This window comes from Ovis aries, chromosome 5, assembly GCF_016772045.2.
Source record: "Ovis aries strain OAR_USU_Benz2616 breed Rambouillet chromosome 5, ARS-UI_Ramb_v3.0, whole genome shotgun sequence".
NCBI classification, from domain to species: domain Eukaryota; kingdom Metazoa; phylum Chordata; class Mammalia; order Artiodactyla; family Bovidae; genus Ovis; species Ovis aries.
This window is the reverse complement of record NC_056058.1, coordinates 15950176-15966794: the sequence shown is the minus strand read 5'-3', so window position 1 is coordinate 15966794 and position 16619 is coordinate 15950176.

The window sequence follows — 16619 nt, the reverse complement described above, 5'->3', positions numbered from 1 at the left end:
TTCTGTGAAGATTTAATAAGCTGATATAGCATTTCCTTAGGGAGAACATTTTTGGGTGAGGTGGACCTGCATTCACTTAGCTGTGTAGCGAGAAATCTATTTACTCTTTCCAATTCTCAATAGTTCTAGAAGAGGGGCTCAGTTGGTGCTAATATATGTTTATGCCTCAACATTTAATCCCTTTGTTTGATAAACACAAACAAAGTACTGTTTGCCTGCCTTCAGCAGGCAACAGTATCCAGCTAGACCATCTAGACATTATTTACTTATACTGTATTTATTTTAAAGTAAGTTGGTCTTCTAGCTGCTCATAGCCACTTTCCATTCCTGGCAGAGTTCTTACAAAGTTTCTTTTAAAAAATAAACTGACGGAAGCCTTCTAATTCTTGTGGTGGCTACAAAAATCTATACAGGTGAAAAAGACTGCATAGACAGATATGATAGACACACAGATGTGAATAATGACAAACTGTTGAAATCTGAATAAAGTCTATAAATCACACTGACATAAGTTACTTGGTTTTGAAATTGTATCATTATATAATATGTAACCCAGGTAAGAGAAATCGGAGAAATATGATAGAAGGATACAGATCTGTCTGTGCAGTTTTTGCAACTTCTTGTGAGTGTACAATTATTCCAATATAAAGAGTTTTTTAAGTAACTGGTTTGGGGTTTTCATTGGTGGATGAATGGCTCAACAAAATGTGGTCTATCCAAGCAAAGGGATATTATTCAATGTTAAAAACGAAGAAGATTCTGACACCTGCTACAATATGGATAACTCTGAGGATATGATGCTCAGTGAGAGAAGCCTGTCACAAAAGGACAAATACTGCCTGATCCCAGTCACAGGAGGTCCCTAGAGGACCTCAAACCATAGAGACAGGAAGTGGGGGCCAGGGGCTGAGGGGTGGGGTGGGGAGTGGGTATTTAATGAGCATGGAGTTTCAGTTTGGGAAGATAAAGTTCTGGAGATGAATGGTGGGGATGGTTGCACAACATGTGAAGCTACCTAATGCCACTGAGCCTAGGCTCAAAAACGGTTAAGACAGGGACTTTGCTCGTGGTCCAGCGGTTAAGAGTCTGCACTCCCAATACAGAGAGCACAGTTTCCATCCCTGGTTGGGGAACTAAGATCCTGCATGCTGCAAGGTGTGGCTAAAAAAAATTAAGATGGTACATTCCATGTTATGTATTCAGTTCAGTTCAGTCGCTCAGCTGTGTCTGACTCTTTGAGACCCCATGAATCGCAGCACGCCAGGCCTCCCTGTCCATCACCAACTCCTGTAGTTCACTCAAACTGACGTCCATTGAGTCGGTAATGCCATCCAGCCATCTCATCCTTTGTCGTCCCCTTTTCCTCCTGCCCCCAATCCCTCCCACAGCATCAGAGTCTTTTCCAATGAGTCAACTCTTCGCATGAGGTGGCCAAAGTACTGGAGTTTCAGCTTCAGCATCATTCCCTCCAAAGAAATCCCAGGGTTGATCTCCTTCAGAATGGACTGGTTGGATCTCCGTGCAGTCCAAGGGACTCTCAAGAGTCTTCTCCAACACCACAGTCCAAAAGCATCAATTCTTCGGTGCTCAGCCTTTTTCACAGTCCAACTCTCACATCCATACATGACTACTGGAAAAACCATAGCCTTGATTAGACGGACCTTTGTTGGCAAAGCAATGTCTCTGCTTTTGAATATGCTATCTAGGTTGGTCATAACTTTTCTTCCAAGGAGTGAGCGTCTTTTAATCCCAATTTTAAAGTAATTGATCTAGGTTTTTAAAGGGGTGTTATTTGACAAAATACCTTAAGTAAATAAGAGTTTAGGGAGGGGGTGGATATAGGAAACTCTTGAGGGTCATCTGTAAAATCAGAAACTTGGGAACTATTGAGTTGTGTATGTATGCTTATGGTTCAGCCCAGAGCTGGCACTGAACTAAAAGAGGCTATTATACCACCATCACCACAATCACCATCACATCACCATTATCACCTATTTTTGCTGTTCAATCACTCAGTCGTGTCTGGCTCCCTGCGACCCCATGGACTGAAGCACGCCAGGCTTCCCTGTCCTTCACTATCTCCCATAGTTTGTTCAAATTCATGTCCATTGAGTCAGTGAGGCCATCCAACCATCTCATCCTCTGTTGTCCCCTTCTCTTGCCTTCAATCTTTCCCAGCATCAGGGTCTTTTCCAATGAGTCAGCTCTTTGCACCAGGTGGCCAAAGGATTAGAGCTTCAGCTTCAACATCAGTCGTTCCAGTGATTATTCAGGGTTGATTTCCTTTAGGATTGCCTGGTTTGATCTCCTTGCTTTCCAAAGGACTTTCAAGAGGCCTCTCCAGCACCACAGTTCAAAAGCATCAATTCTTTGGCACTCAGCCTTCTTTATGGTCCAACTCTCACATCCATACATGACTACTGGAAAAAAACACAGTTTTAACCATATGGGCCTTTGTCAGCAAAGTGACATCTCTGCTTTTTAATATGCTGTTTAGGTTTGTCATAGTTTTTCATCCAAGGAGTAAGCATCTTTTAATTTCATGGCTGCAGTCACCATCCAAAGTGATTTTGGAGCCCAAGAAAATAAAATCTGTCACTGTTTCCAATTTTTCCCTATCTATTTGCCATGAAGTAAGGGGACTGGATACTATAATCTTAGTTTTGAATGCTGAGTTTTAAGCCAGCTGTTTCACTCCCCTCTTTCACCCTCATCAAGAGGCCCTTTAGGGACTTCCCTGGTGGTCCAGTGGTTAAGACTCCATTCTCTTAACGTAGGGGGCCTGGGTTCAATCTCTGGTCAGGGAACTATATCCCAAGTGCTGCAACTAAGGGCTTCCCTGGTAGCTCAGATGGTAAAGAATCCCACTGCAATGTGGGACACCTGGATTCGATCCCTGGGTTGGGAAGATCCTGGGTTGGGAGAAGGGAGGCTACCCACTCCAGTGTTCTTGTCTGGACAATTCCAGGGACAGAGGAGCCTGGCAGCCTATAGTCTATGGGGTTGCAAAGAGTCAGACACAACTGAACGACTTTCACACTCACACTTCACATAAGCAAAGACCCAGCATGGCCAAATAAATTTTAAAAGAAAAAAAAAAAAAAAGAGGCTCTTTAGTTCCTCTTCACTTTCTGTCATTAGCGTGGCATCATCTACATATCGGAGGTTGTTGATATTTCTTCCAGCTTGTGAGTGATCTAGCCCAGCATTCCACACGATGTACTCTGCATATACGTTAAACAGGGTGACAATATGCAGCCTTGCCGTACTCCTTTCCCAATTTTGAACCAGTCAGTTGTTTCATGTAAGGTTCTAACTGTTGCTTCTTGTCCTGCATACAGGTTTCTCAGGAGATAGATAAGGTGGTCTGACAGTCCCACCTCTTTAAGAATTTTCCACACGTCACCATTAGCACCATTACCATCACCATCTCCAACATCACCATCATCGACAAGATGCCAAAGACTTCCAAGGTCACACTCTGCCAGGAATGCCGCCACCTTCCAGATCCCCTGAAGGGGTGGAAAAGATGTCACAGTCAGAGGTGACAAGTTTCCAGAGCCTGGATTCAAAGCTCGGCTTGGCTCTCTACTAGATCAGCAACAACCTCACCTGTCGTCGAGCCCAGCTGGAAGCCTCCCCGAGCCCAGTTGGAAGCAGGTAGCCTCCCGTGTCCCTCCCTAGTCAAATCTGGGCCAGGAATAGTTGTCCGGATCTGGTTCTCCTGGATCTCGCTCAAGGTTTAACAGCCAGAAGCAAGGTGATGAGAGGTGCCTACACCCAGCCCAGCACAGGGTTTGGGAAACTGCTTGCACACGTGGACTGGGGCAACAGGATGGTGAAACGGCTGTGTGGGTGCTGAAGGGGCGGTGCTCGCCTTCTGCCAGATGGCAGCTGTGTGAAGTGCCGGAGCCTGGGTGGAGAGGTGACAGGTCTCCGTGGGCATGCCATAAAGTAGCGCAACCGGCAGCTTGAGACAATGCACCTTTACTATCCTACGGGGCTAGAGAGGAGGAACTCAAAAGGAGTCTTATGGGGTGAAAAGCCAGCTGCTGGCAGAGCTGCCTCCTTCCGGAGGCTCCACGGGAGAGTCCAAACTCCAGATTGTCCTAGTTTCTAGGGGCCACCTGCATCCCTGGCTCATGGCCCCTTCTTCCATCTTCAAAGCGCATCATCCCCTCTTTGGATGTCATCTTACCCCCTCCATCTTACCCTCTTTTCTCTGATTTGGAATTTCTTATAAAGACTCTTGTGAAGACTGGATCCAGTATGTAACACGATCTTCTCTCAATCTTAATTCAAACCTTGAATTAAGGATCTTTAATTCAATGACACCTTTGCCATGGAAGGGCTTCCTTGGTGGCTCAGAAGGTAAAGAATCTGCCTGCAATGCAGGAGACCCAGGTTCAATCCCAGGGATGGGAAGATTCCTTGGAGGAGGGCATGGCAACACACTCCAGTACTCTTGCCTGGATAATCCCATGGACAGAGGAGGCTGGCGGGCTACAATCCATGGGGTTGCGAAAGAGTCAAACAGGACTGAGTGACTAACACTTTGCCATGGAAGGTAACATATTGCCAAGTTTCAGTAACAAGGATGTGGACATTTGAAGGGAACTAATCATTTACTTGGACTTCCCAGGTGGCTCAGAGGTAAAGAATCCACCTGCACTGCAGGAGACTCAGGCTCCACCTCTGGGCTGAGAAGAACCCCCGGAGAAAGAAACGGCAACCCACTCCGGTACTCTAACCTGGGAAATCCCACAGACAGAGGACCCTACAGTCCTACAGGTGACAGGCCATGGGGTCACAAAAGAGTCCGACAGGGCTGAGCAACTACATGACAAGCCACCTACTCACCACAGAGGGATCTCAGAACTGGGGGCCTGGGGTTGAACTAAACTGGGGTTGAGATGGGTGTGAGGATGGAATTGGGGGTGAGAATGGATATAGGGTGGGGAACTGGCCTGGGGATAACTATGGAGTGAGGCTGAAGGCTGAGTTGGGATTGGAGACGAGGCTAAAGGCAGGGCTGGAGATGGAAGGCACTGGGATGGACATACAGGGAAGGACAGGAAGAGTGTTGGGGGTGAGTTTGAGGACAATGTTGGAATAGGTTTGGGGATGAGGGTGGACTTGAGATCATGGTGGGGGGTCAGAATGGGGACCTCATTCATCCCTCATTCACCATCATAGGGACCTCATGAAGCTGTGGCTGGGACTCTGTCCATGACGGACATTGGGATCCCACCTCAGGTCAGCTCCTGTGGGGCTTGTAAGGGTGGGAGGTAGACGCCAGTGGGGTATCCATCAAGAAGGCTGACCATGAGCCATGACCCTTCCCCACCTCTGCTCACCCAGGCAAAGGTCTGACGTATGTTACAGAAATAGTGGCCAAGAGAAAATGAAATTGGCTGATAAGCTTACAGTCCAGAGTTAACTGTTAGGCCATTTTTACCTGAAACAATCATTCATATTATTTATTTTTTACAAAGATGTTGGTGCTATTGTATGTCTGTTCCTAATTTCTTCACTTAAAATGCCATTAACAGCCTGCGATATTTTGAAGCCTTCTTCACTATAATTATTTCAAGTTTTAGTCCTACTTTTTAAAATTTATTTATTTATTTGGCTGTGCTGGGTTTTACTTGTGGGTGTGGGATCCAGCTCCCTGATCAGGGATCGAACCCAGGCCCCCAGCATTGGGAGCTCGGAGTCTCAGCCACTGGACCACCAGGGAAGCCCATCGTTTTACTTTTAACCATGGGAAAATACACAGAACATAAAACTTGCCAACTTAACCATTTTCAGGTGCAGAGTTCAGTGGTATTAAGTACATTCACACTGTTGGACAACCATCCCCGGCATCCATCTCCAGGGGAAGGTGGGAGGAAGGAAAAACTAGGAGGCCGGGATTAACAGATACACATTACTACATAGAAAATGAATAAACAACAAGGTCCTACTCTATAGCACAAGGAACTCTACTCAATATTTTATAATATTTTGAATTTTTTCAGATTTTTTTATATGCATATATATCTGAGTCGTTGTGCTATACATCTAAAATTAACACATTTTAAATCAACTATACTTCAGTTTTTTAAAAACAGCTTGATTGGAGTATAACTGAATATGATAAACTGCATGCATTTAAAATAAATAACTGGGTATTGTCTTGACATATGTACACATTTGTGAAACCAACACCATCACTTAGATAATTAGCATGCCTATCTTAGCATAAGCTTTTTTGTTGTTGTTTTCAGGTCCTTCATTTAATAATGTTTCTTTTTAAAAATATGGCACATATAAGGCTTGACCAAGAGCTCACAATGAAGAAAACTGAAATCAGTGCAGTTTCTTTTTCTGATTTCCACCAATGACTTTATTTAATTAAAACTAAGTTTCAGGTGTTCATTTTCTGAACAAGGAAGTTACTTTGTTTCATATTTTAAACAACAGCTGTGCCCATGTATTTTTATTGTGTGTTTTAAAAAAACTTTTTATTTTGTATTGTGGTATAGCTCATCAACAATGTTGCGACAGTTTCAGCTAAACAGCAAAGGGACTCAGCCATATGTATACATGTATCCATTCTACCCCCAGACTCCTCTCCCATCCAGGCTGTCATATAACACTGAGCAGAGTTCCCTGTGCTATACAGCAAGTCCTTGTTGGTTATTCATTTCAAATATTAGCAGTGTGTACATGTCTATCCCAAACTCCCTAACTATCCCCCCACCACCCTTCCCCCACCACCCCTGCAACCATAAGTTCTTTCTCCAAGTCTATGAGTCTGTTTATGTTTTGTAAGTAAGCTCATTTGTATCGTTTCTTTTCAGATTCCACATATAAGGGATGTCATGTGATACTTCTCCTTTTCTGTCTGACTTACTTCACTCACTACGACAGTCTCTAGGTCCATCCATGTTGCTACAAATGGCATTATTTCATTCTTTTTAATCAAGATTGCTGGGAGAAATATCAATAACCTCAGATATGCAGATGACACCACTCTTACGGCAGAAAGTGAAGAGGAACTAAAAAGCCTCTTGATGAAAGTGAAAGAGGAGAGTGAAAAAGTTGGCTTAAAGCTCAACATTCAGAAAATGAAGATCATAGCATCTGGTCCCATCACTTCATGGGAAATAGATGGGGAAACAGTGGAAACAGTGTCAGACTTTATTTTGGGGGGCTCCAAAATCACTGCAGATGGTGACTACAGCCATGAAATTAAGACGCTTACTCCTTGGAAGGAAAGTTATGACCGACCTAGATAGCATATTCAAAAGCAGAGACATTACTTTGCCAACAAAGGTCCATCTAGTCAAGACTATGGTTTTTCCAGTGGTCATGTATGGATGTGAGAGTTGGACTGTGAAGAAAGCTGAGCACTGAAGAACTGATGCTTTTGGACTGTGGTGTTGGAGAAGACTCTTGAGAGTCCCTTGGACTGCAAGGAGATCCAACCAGTTCGTTCTGAAGGAGATCAGCCCTGGGTGTTCTTTGGAAGGAATGATGTGAAAGCTGAAACTCCAATACTTTGGCCACCTCATGCGAAGAGTTGACTCACTGGAAAAGACTCTGATGCTGGGAGGGATTGGGGGCAGGAGAAGGGGACGACAGAGAGTGAGATGGCTGGATGGCATCACTGACTCAATGGACGTGAGTCTGAGTGAACTCTGGGAGTTGGTGATGGACAGGGAGGCCTGGCATGCTGAGATTCATGGGGTTGTAAAGAGTCGGACACGACTGAGCGACTGAACTGAACTGAACTGAATGGCTGAGTAATATTCCAGTGTGAGTACCACATCTTCTTTATGTATTCATCTATAAATGGGCATTTAGGTTGCTTCCATGTCCTGGCTATTGTCAACAGTGCTGCGATGAATATCGCAGTGCCTGTATCTTTCAAATTATGGTTTTCTCCAGATATATGACCAGGAGTGGGACTGCGGCAGCTCTGTTTCTGGAAGAGCATCATACTGTTCTCCACAGTGGCTGCACCTATTTACATTCCCAGCAACAGTGGAGGAAGTTGCCCTTTTCTCTATACCCTCTCTGGCATTTACTGTTTGTGAACTTTATGATGATAGCCATTCTGGTTGGTGTGAGGTGATATTGTAGTTTTGACTTGAGTTTCTCTAATTACTAATGGAAATCGGTGCATTTTAAATTGCTAAGACAGAGTTCAACAGTACAGATTTTTAAAAGAAAAGCCACTTCCTATTAAAAATTTAAAAATAGAAGAAAATATGGGGAATCTTCCACCCAGATATACTCTCAGCATTATTAGCATTTTGACCTTTAACTTCCCTTTCTTGAGGTGTGTGTGTGTGTGTGTCTGTGTGTGTGTGTGTGTGTCTGTGTATACGTGCATATACACCAGTATAAGCTTTTAGAGCTGCTTTCTTTTCTTTTCTTTCTTTCTCTATTTTCAGCTGTGCTGGGTCTTCACCGCCACGTGGGCTTTCTCTAGCTGTGGTGCACAGGCTTCTCATTGTGGTGGTTTCTCTCGCTGGGCTCAGTACTTGTGGCACATGGACTTAGCTGTCCCATGGCTTGTGGAATCTTCCCAGACCAGGGATAGAACCCCTGCAGCGGCAGGTGGATTCTTTTTTTTTTTTTAATTATGAAAGTACAATAACACATTTACAGGAGGCTTGGAAAACACAGAACAAGATTACATATAGTTCCACTATATCTTACAATTTTTTTAAGTAGATAAATTAAGACATCTGGTTGGAGTTCCAATACCACACCCTCAAAAATGAATAGAATGAATATACAGAGAACTAGAAGGATATAGTAACGGCAGGTAGATTCTTAACTACAGGACCACCAGGGAAGTCCTAGAGTTGCTTTCTACTTGCTTACCTTTCTGGCTTTCTATTTAGGGGTGCAATGTACAACTGCCTCCTGAAATAAATGTATGGGATCATGTTTTTGAAAAGTGAGTTTAATTTAAAGATGATGCTTAAGTAAATCATGGTTACAGGCACAGAAGGGCAAAAATTTTAAATCTGAAAATATCCAAGGCTCTGAAAGACATGACTGGGCAACTGGTGAACTTTAAAATTGTTGCTCACTCTGTCATGTCCTAATCTTTGCAACCCCATGGACTGTAGCCCGCCAGGTTTCCCTGTCATTCACTGTCTCCTGGCATTTGCTCAAACTCACGTCCATTGAGTCAGTGATGCCATCCAACCATCTCATCCTCTGTCACCCTCTTCTCCTCCTGCCCTCAATCTTTCCCAGATTTCCCAGGTCTTTGAATATGGACTGATTATTAGACAATAATATTAAATAGATAGAAATTTTTGGAATTTGATAAACGAATCACGGTTACCTAAGAGAGCATCCTGGGCTTCCTAGGTGAAACTAGTGGTAAAGAACCCACATGCCAACGCAGGAAACCTAAGAGACATGGGTTCAGTCCCTGGGTCAGGAAGGGAAGAAGGCACAGCAACACACTCTTGTACTCTTGCCTGAGAATTCCCATGGACAAAGGAGTCTGACAGGCTGCAGTCCATGAGGTCACACAGAGTCGGACACTGGCAGGCGATATGACAAAATATTAGTGATTGGTAAATTTGGGTAAAAGATACATGGCAGCTCATGGCATTGTTTCAACATGAAAAGCATTTTAAGTTGACAAATTAAGGCATTCCTTGGTAGTCCAGTGGTTAGGACTCCGCTCTTCCACTGCTGAAGGCTGGGGTTCAATCCCTGGTTGGAGAACTAAGATCCCACAAGCCTCAGGGCAACTGAGCCATCGTACCAGAACTAGAGAGTCCATACACCACAACGAAAGAGTTCAAATGTCAATGAAGACCCCAGGGACCATAACCAAGACCCGTCAAAAGAAACTGACCATCAGATCTGGCCATTTGAAAGTCACTGGTGACCTCACCCATTTGTGTCTCAGTGGAGTTGTGGGGGGAAAGTCCGGTTAGAGTGGGTTCAAGAGACACTAAAAAGGGAAGGAGTGGAAATATTGCTGCCTGCTGCAGCAACATGGATGGAACTAGAGATGATCAAAGACAGACTACAATATCATTGTAGTCACAAAAGACTGCTTATTATATGGTTCCATCTACATGAAATTCTAATAAAGGGAAATCTAATCTTCAGTGACAGAAAATCGGATAAATGGTCATTTGTAGATGAGGATGGGATGGGGTTACTGCAAAGGGACCCAGGGCAATCTTTCTTGGGTGATGGAAAGTTTCTCTGTGTCGACTGGGGAAGTGAAGACACTGTGGGTTTGTCAAGACTCATCAAACTGTACACTTAAAGTGTGCTCAGTTGTATCTGATTCTCTGTGACTCCATAGACTGTAGCTGGCCAGGCTCCTCCATCCATGGGATTTTTTCCCAGGCAAGATACTGGACCATGTTGCCATTTCCTTTTCCAGGGGATCTTTCCAGCCCAGGGATCTAACCCATGTCTCTTGCATCTCCTGCATTGACAGGTGGATTCTTTACCACAAAGCCACCCGGGGCCTCCCTGATAGCTCAGCGGTAAAGAATCCCCCTGAGAGGCAGGAAACCCAGGAGACACTGGTTCGAGCCCTGGGTGGTGAAAATCCCCTGGAGGAGGAAATGGCAACATGCTCCAGTGTTCTTGCCTGGGAAAAAAATCCCATGGACAGAGGAGCCTGGTGGGCTACAGTTCATGGGGTCTCAAAGAGTCAGAGACGACTGAGCCCAAAGCATTAAAATGGATACATTTTATGAACTGGACATTACACATCAATAGAGTTGATATTAAACCAAGTTGAACAAGGAAGACAGAAGATTAAAAACAAATAGGGGTGTACGCTGTTGTGGTCTTTGGGTGATGGAGTCCTGGGTTCATAGCAGAAATGGGTCAGGTGGGACTTCCCTGGTGGTCCAATGGCTAAGACCCTGCATTCCCACACTCCCAATGCAGGCGGTCTGAGTTTGATCCCTGGTCAGGGAACTGGATCCCGCATGCCACAACTAAGAGTTCACATCCACAACTAATAGATCCTGCATACCACAACTAAGACCCAGCACAGCCAAATAAATAAAATTTTTTTTAATGGGTCAGGGTATAGTGGGCTTAGCTGATGGTTCCACTGGTAGTTTGAGGCATTCGTGCTGTGAATTTCCAGGACAGCTTACCAGGAACATATGGAGAAGACAGTCTCCTCTCTCTCCACCTAAAAACAGCATTTTGCTTTCACTGTATGTTTTAAAATTCAGTTTCCATCTATTTCTGGTATGTCATTCCATTTTTCCATGTATGGCAGTCATTTAAAGTTTCTATTTTAAAACTAAATGTATATTTGAATGTCTTAAACGAGGGGATTTACAGTAAAATTATTCATGATTGGATAGCTGGCACACACTTGAATGACTGAAGTTTAGAAAACCTCACGGTTTCCCACCACTTTTTGTTGTGTTCTTTTCATGAATATTGAAATTTATAGGCTTGGTCTACCAGATGGATTGCATGTCTTGAGGGTTTGTATGTGTGTGTATGTGTGTACGTGCGTGTGTGTGTGTGTGTGTGTGTGTAGGCAGTGAAGTAATAGAGAGACTTTTATGAAGTGTCAATAACTGATTAGTTGCCTCCAGAAGAAGATTCTCCCCATTCATTTGTCAGGTGAGGAGAATGCACTTACGAAACTTTCAGATCCTCATCCAAGGTCTTAGGAAATAAGTAGTGGGGTAGAGGCTGAACCCAGGACACCCTCCCCTACTCTACCACCCCTTAACTGTTAGTAATTATCACTGAACAATGATGGGAGACTTTGCTCGTAGTCCAGTGTTTAGACCCCACACTGCCAATGCAGGGTGCACGAGTTCAATCCCTTGTTGGGGAACTAAGACCCCACATGTCACGGGCCAAAAATAATAATAATAACTGAATACTTTCCAGTTTAAAAATTGAAGCCATCTAGAAAAACTGAATTCGAAAAGATACATGTGCCTCAGTGTTCACAGCAGCACCATATACAATAGCCAAAACACGGAAGCAACTTAAGTGCCCATCACGAACGGATAAAGAAGGTGTGGTGTATATATATATGTTGGACTAGTACTTGGCCATAAAAAATAATGAAATAATCCCATGTGCAGCAACATGGATGGATTACATCTAATTCCCATGGATGGAATTAGAGATTATTATACTAAGTGACAGAGAAGGCGATGGCACCCCACTCCAGTACTCTTGCCTGGAAAATCCCATGGACAGAGGAGCCTGGTAGGCTGCAGTCCATGGGCTCACTAAGAGTCAGACATGCCTGAGCGACTTCACTTTTACTCTTCACTTTCATGCATTGGAGAAGAAAATGGCAACCCACTCCAGTGTTCTTGCCTGGAGAATCCCAGGGACGGGGGAGCCCGGTGGGCTGCCACCTATGGGGTCGCGCAGAGCCGGACACGACTGAGGCGACTTAGCAGCAGCATTCTAAGTGAAGTAAGCCAAACAGATAAAGACAAGTACCATATAATATCACTTACATGTGCAATCTTAAAAAAAAAAAAAAAAGATAGAAATGAACTTATTTACAAAACAGAAATAGACTCATAGAAATAGAGCACAGGCATATGGGGTCTTAGTTTCCCAACCAGGGATCAAACCCATGCCCTCTGCAGTAGAAGCTCAAAGTCCTAACTACTGGAATTTTCATATACTCCAATAACTTTTAAAATTACACCATGGGGGGCTTCCCTGGTGGTCCGGTGGTTAAGAATCTGCCTGTGGTTAAGAATCTGCCTGCCAATGCTGGAGACACACCAGTTCAATCCCTGGTCTGGGAAGATCCCACATGCTGCAGAGCAACCAAGCCTGTGCACCACAACTGCTGAAGCCCGCACTCTAGAACCTGCGCTGTGCAACAAGAGAAGCCACCTCAATGAGAAGCCTGCCTATCCCAACTAGAAAGTAGCCCCCACTCGATGCAACTGGAGAAAGGCCACATGCAGCACCAAAGACCTAGCACAGCCAAAAATAAATAAATGAAATATTTTTAAAAAATTACACCATGGGACTCTTTCCACGTCAATAAAAGTGAATACACAGAGACTTCTCTGGTGGTTCAGTGGTTAAGACTCAGCTCCCACTGCAGGGGGCCCAGATTCAATTCCTGGTTGGAGAACTAGGATCCCACCTGCTATGCGGCGAGGCCAAATAGGGGGGTAAAAAACACTGAACGCACAATATCTTTGTCATTGCTGACAGCCCATTTAAATGCCCCTCCCCCACTCAACTGCAGGAGACCTGGGATCAGTCCCTGGAACGGGAAGATCCCCTGGAGAAGGAATGACAACCCACTCCAGTATTCTTGCCTGGAGAAGTCCATGGGCAGAGGAGCCTGGTGGGCTACAGTTCATGCGGTTGCAAAGAGTCAGACATGACTGAGTGACTAACATTCCCCTCTACCCCACCCCACCCCCACAATCCCCCTACGCCAGCTCTATGGCTCCCCAAAGCATCTGATGCTTCTGAAACTGATGGCTGATCTCAACAGCCTGTCCACCTGCCACGTTCGTTCTTCTACTGGACCAGTCTCTTCCTTGGGCTTGTGACTGCCCCCATCTTAGTCCCGGCTCCCTCCTCTCACTTCCACCCATTGTTCCTGGGACAGGGTGGGGAGGGGAGAGCTCACCCTCTCCCATGCTGCCTGAGTGCCAGAATTACAGAACCATCCACTGCCTGGAAGTCTCCACTCTGGTATCCACAGGTTGCCCTAGCTCCCCAGATCCCAACCCAATGGTTCTGAGCAGGGGCCATTGCGCAATGTCTAGAGACCTTCTTGGTGGACATAACTGGGAGGACGCTACTGACACCTAGTGAATGGAGGCTAGGTGTGCAGGATGAACCCCCACAACAAAGAACTTCAGGCTGGGGTTCCCAACATTTTTGGCACCAGGGACCGGTTTCATGGAAGACAATTCTCCCATGGACAGGGTTGGGGGTGTGGGGTGGGGGGGGGGGGGGAGGGATGATTTCAGAATGACTCAAGTGCATTATATTTATTGTGCACTTTAATCTAATGCTTCTGCTGATCTGACAGGAGGTACCAGTCTGTGCCCCGGAGGTTGGGGACCCCTGTGCTGTGTGCTTAGTCACTCAGTCATGTCCCATTCTTTGTGACCCCATCAGGCTTCTCCTCCAGGGGATCTTCCTGACCTGGGGATCAAACCTCTGTCTCTTACATCTCCTGCATTGGCAGGCAGATTCTTTACCACTGCGCCACCTGGAAGTCCCCATAGTACATTTGCTCTTAGCCAAAAAGCTAATTCAACCCCAAATGTCAGAAGTGTCAAAGTTGAGAGACTCTGCCCTAATCTTACCCCAAACCAACATCCCCATCTCAGTAAAAATCACCTCCATGCTCCCAGTGACTCCAGGCAGGCAGGTTTGAAGCTTCCCTCCCCCTCCCTCACCAAATTCAATCCACTCCTGAATTAATTAGTTAATACTAGATGCTGCAACAAACAACCCAAAATGTTTAATGACTCAGATATGATGGACGCTTGTTTGTTCATTTTTTAATTTCTTTTTTGGGGGGGTATGATTTTTAAATGTATTTTTAATTGGAGGAAGGATAATTGCTTTACAATTTTTTGTTGATTTATTCAGGAAATTTGTTGCTTAGCCGTCTTAAATCCAAAATGTAAGAAGAAAGAAAAAAATCCAAAATGCGTGTTCCTGGGACTTCTCCAGTGGTCCCGTGGCTAAGACTCCAAGCTCCCAAAGCAGGAAGCCTAGGTTCAATCCCTGCTTGGAGAACTAGCTCCTGCATACTGCAACTAAAAGTTCACATGTCACAACTAAAAATCCTGTGTGCAACCTAATAAATAACTTTTTTTTAAAGTGTGCTCCTGATTGGCAGGTGGCCCCCTCCCAGGCTCCTCCTAGGGTCCCACCTTGTTTATCAGGACACTGCATTCAGCTTCAAGAGCTGATGGAAGTCGAAAGAGAGGGGCGAAGTCATGCCTGCTTCCCAAACTCCTGGACTTGTAAGGGTCACACAGCATCCCCTTGAAGGGTCCCTTGGTGAATGAACACATCACATGGCTCCTGGGCTGCAAGGGATGATAAGAAATGTAGCCCCAGGATGCAAGGGTGTGGCGACCACTCTCCAAGATGACCTCCAGTGATGCCCACCTCCTGGTAGTCACCCCCAGCATAGTCCCTAGTCCCACACTGAATCGTGGTTAGCCTGTGTGACCACTAGAAGTAACCATGTGTGAGTTTCAAAGCTGAGCTATATAACACTTTAGAGCTTCCACCGTGCTCTCTTGGATCACTTATTCTAGGGGGAAGCTGGCCGCCATGTTTAGCTGCTGCTGCTACTGCTAAGTCACTTCAGTCGTGTTCGACTCTGTGCGACCCCATAGACGGCAGCCCACTAGGCTCACCCATCCCTGGGATTCTCCAGGCAAGAACACTGGAGTGGGTTGCCATTTCCTTCTCCAATGCATGAAAGTGAAAAGTGAAAGTGAAGTCGCTCAGTCATGCCTGACTCCTAGCGATCCCATGGACTGCAGCCTATCAGGCTCCTCTGTCCATGGGATTTGCCAGGCAAGAGTACTGGAGTGGGTTGCCATTGCCATGTTGTGAGGACACTCAATTAATCAAAAGGTCTATTTGGGAAAGAACTGAAGCCTCCCAACAGTAGTCAACTATCCAACCTGTCTGGCATCCAACTTGCTAGCTATGTGAGTGAGCCATCTTGGATATGAATTCTTCAATTAGTTGAGCATTTGTGTTTTCTTCTTCTTCTTCTTTGGCCTCTTTAGCCTCACCCCGTGGCTTGTGGGATTTTCATTTCCCAACCAGGGATAGAACCTGGGCCCCAGGAGTAAAAACTTGGAATCCTAACCACTGGACCACCAGGGAATTTCCCATAATGCATGTTCAACTTATGATACGTTTGTGTATGTTGGGTTTATCAGATGTAACCTCATCATTAGTCAAGGAAGATCTGTTCTGTCATAAATAGCCCTGTGGCTAAATCTCACCTTGGACCATTTCCTAAAAATGAGTCACTAGAAGTAGATTGTGAGAATTTGAAATTTGGTGTCAACTTCAATTCCAGTAGGAATACCCTCCGTGAGCCTCTACCTGGGGGAATCCATTTACCCACAGCCTATTCAGCCCTCAAGGCTTCTTTTCCTTCCTTCCTTTTTTTTTAAATTTTCAATCTCTATCAATTCAACAGGCCTGTTTTGTATTCATCTAAGAAAAGGAAACAGTGATCAGAGTTTTTCTTGGATCCTGGACTCAAAACTGGTGCTCACATGCTCAGTCGTGTCTGACTCTTTGTGACCCCATGGACTGTAGCCCACCAGGCTCCTCTGTCCATGAGATTTCCCGGGCCAGAATATTGGAGTGAATTGCCATTTCCTCTTCCAGGGGATCTTCCCAACCTAGGGATTGAACCCGTGTCTCTTACATCTCCTGCACTGGCAGGAGGATTCTTTACCACTAGCGCCACCTGGGAAGCCCCAAAACCGGTAGGATGTACTGATTTGCAGCCAAATGTTCAAACTGATTCTTCCTCCCCTGATTCATTCATTCATTGGGAATATTCAGAGCAAAGTCTGGAAAAACAAGAGACTTGTAAATAT